Source organism: Rhinolophus hipposideros (genome assembly GCF_964194185.1).
Source record: "Rhinolophus hipposideros genome assembly, chromosome: 17".
NCBI lineage: Eukaryota > Metazoa > Chordata > Mammalia > Chiroptera > Rhinolophidae > Rhinolophus > Rhinolophus hipposideros.
In genome coordinates, this window is record NC_138063.1 from 3,547,882 (window position 1) to 3,551,381 (window position 3,500).

The following is a 3,500-nucleotide window of genomic DNA, read 5'->3' on the forward strand; positions in this document are numbered from 1 at the left end:
CCACGTGTGCCTGTTTATTTGATATATAATTATCTTTAGTGTTTAAAATGTCTGATTATTTCGCAGTCATTTAATGGGCTAATCATTCAGGCCCGTGTAGTCTATATGACGTGAGGCAGGGGATGTCCAGAGAATTAATGCGGTGTCACATGTCTGCAGTGTAAATTTCTTTCTCAAGGAAATTAAGAAACGCCCAGAAATGACAGCATAAAGGTTTCTAATAATTGTCCTACCCGAAGTGGATGAAAAAAGGGAAAGTTGCCTATAGGACCTAGAAAAGACTCCTTTTCTTTGATTAAAAAGCGCCAGCAACAAAACAACCAACCGTGACCCAGGAGAGGACATTACAACTGTCTCTTCTCTCAGCTTCAAAATATCTTTCCAAAGAAGTTCTCAGTTACGTAGGTTCTAAAGTCATAAAAATTCCTCATTCGTAGGGGAAAACTGTTCATGTACACTTGGAAAGAAGTGTGGATTTCCTAACTCTGTAAACACAGAAATGTGAAAGAGATTGGGAGACCTTTGGAATCTGGTTTTTGAAGAAACTGGCCGTTGGTGGTGAGCCGTGAGGGACTGTCCTGTGGCTCTGGAGCGCAGACTCACTGCCCTTGTCTTCTCTGCCCGATGTGCTCTGTCGCTCATGTGGAAGCTGGGGGATAGGTTTGTGGACTCCAAGTCCTTTGTAGTTAGCTACGATTGCGCAAGTTTCCATTGGCATGCTAGCTGACTGGCCAGTCGTGGAGTTCTTCAGAAATAACCCAGACACACTGGAAAGGCATTGTAAACATTATTACAGAGTATGAATTTTCATGACCATTGACACGTATCACCCTTTGTCTTTTTTTGTCGCTGAAAGTTAGAGTGAACGTCGGTGGGGAAAGGTGGCTCTATCACATGGGAAGGTAGCTTGCAGAGGAATCCTTTCTTCGAATTTTGATAAACATATCCCTGGGATGAAATCACGCCTTTTGTGATAGACTTGAAGTACTCTGGAACACTCACCCGAGTTTGGCATGTCCACCGACGTGACAGGCCAGCAGGCGCTGGTATATGCTACGTGCTGTCACGACTGTTTGTTCATGAGAGTGCAGAAGCGAACTAAAAATTACTTTAAGAACATCATCCTGCTTTTTCATGGTTGCACATCAAGGATTTCCATGTGAACTTCCTCAGTTTTTCCTCTGGGCTGGGAGAGCAATTGGTTAACTGCTCAAAACGTGTTTTTCAGCATCATTATGAAGTGTGCGTCTGCAAACTAAGCAGTCTAACCAAAGGGGTACATTAAAGTAAGAAATTAGTCCTTACTACCAGGTTTTTCTGTAACATAAAAACATACTCCTGTCAACCATTGCTAATGAGAGCTTACGACGTCTCCATGGTAGAGAGGCAAAGCTTGGAAAGTGCTTGAAAAAGTTTTCTTGAGTATATTCAAGTGTAAAACTATGCCAGGTGGGATATTTTTGTGTCTAAGTTTACCATTTATTTATATCTAGAAAAAGTTTAGTTGTGAAATTAGTTCACTAAAGTATATACTCAAGAACTAGAGATCATTAATACTAGAGTTTGTCATGGTAATTTTATTAATCTCTTATTATTCTCAGTGTCGATGAAAATTCAGATGAATACAATTTAATGTATCACAGTTAAAATGTATGTGGTTAGTGTGTTCATATGTAATATTGCTATCATTTTTATTAAGTGACATTTTTGAGTATTTATTGGGTGTCAGACATTGGTCTCAAGGTTTACAGGAATCTTCGTTTTATCTTCGGAATTACTGCCGAACTCCGATTTTACAGTAGCAGAGCTAGGATTACCGTGTTTCCCCGAAAATAAGACCTAGCCGGACCATCAGCTCTAATCCGTCTTTTGGAGCAAAAATTAATATTGTAAAATTAGACCGGGTCTTATATTAATTTTTGCTCCAAAAGACGCATTAGAGCTGATGGTCTGGCTAGGTCTTATTTTCGGGGAAACACAGTACAGCTTAACTCAGTGTGACTCCCAAGCGCATTTCCTTTGACCAAGAATCAATGCAGGTTACATGCGTATCTGCTGAGCTGCCAGGCAGGCCTGTGCTCGGAGCTCTAAAGGACACACAGAGAACAGATGCTTTCGGGAGCTCCTGGCTCATGACGGAGGCAAGTGTTTGCACTAGTCCGTCACTGGTGGCATACCAGGAAGCTGCGAAGCACGTCTGGAGTGCTTGGATCCCACAGAAGGTGTTTCCTAACCATCAGCTGCCCACCAGACCCACAACGTTGGGAAGGAATCTGACCAGGCCCAGAGCTGGGCCACTTCCGGTTTCTCTGCTGCCTCCTCTCGCCCCCCTCTGAGTTCACTTCACTTCCACTCCCCTCTTCCATTACAAGGCTAAGGATGTACTATTGGAATAAAGCATTCAAGACAGAAGACCGAAGAGCTATGATCTGGAGTTGATAAGTTATAACACTTGTAAGCTATGAAGCTTGCAATTTTAGTCCTTTTCAAACCATTGCTCCTAAATCAGCTTTAAAATGAAGTGTGTGTATCATATCCTAGAGACTGTTGAAAGGATTGGCTTATCAATGATTTTTAAGAAGCAGGCCAATTTCATCCGTTAGTTTTTAGGGACCATAACTAACAGTTGTACACTTTCATCACTGACTCTGCAATATGCTGCTTTGTCAATTTTTCTTCATTTGTTTTGGAAACAATGTAGAGGGGAGAAAGATGTGGTTTATATCGTATTTTTAACCGACTTTGTGCAGCCAGAATCTCAAGAAGAGAGATTTGATCCTTTTTTCTCCGCTGCTCTGTTAGGAGAGCTAAAGATTTCACAAAGCTGAAGCTATCGTTTCTCCCCGTTTATGGTTCTTAACTTCTGGTGGGCAGGAGAGTTAGCCGGGATCTTGAGCAGCCTTGCTCCTGGGACCAAGCCCAGGCTGGATGGGATGCAGCAGGTGGCACCCCGGAGCCGCCTCCCCTCCCTGCCTCTGCATCCGTGGTAACTGCCTTTTTTGGGACAGGCTCCATCTGCCTTCCCTCACGAGTTGTGTAGGCAACATCCAGTGGGAGTTCTGGAAGCTGATTCTCTTATGAGGGGAAGACTTCCCACGGGGTCTGCAGACGCTCATGGTGTCAGGGGAATCAATTTCAGACCCTCAATTGCGACTTGGAATTAATAGTATTCCAAGCCTGCCATAGCGAAGTACCACAAAGTTGGTGGCTTAAGACAGCCATTTTTATCTCACAGTTCTGGAGCTCGAAGTCCAAACTCAAGGTGTGAGCAGGGCCAGGCTCCCTGTGAGGGGTGGCGTCCTCCCTTGTCTCTGCCAGCTTCTGGTGGTGGCTCTCAGTCCCTGGCGGTCCTTGGCATGCAACTACATCCCTCTGTTCTCTGCCTCTGGAAGGACACCACTCACATTGGATCAGGGGTCCCAGTATGACCTCATCTTAACTAATTCCATCTTCAGTGATGCATTTCCAAATAAGGTCAGATTCTGAGGTGCTGGGGGTTG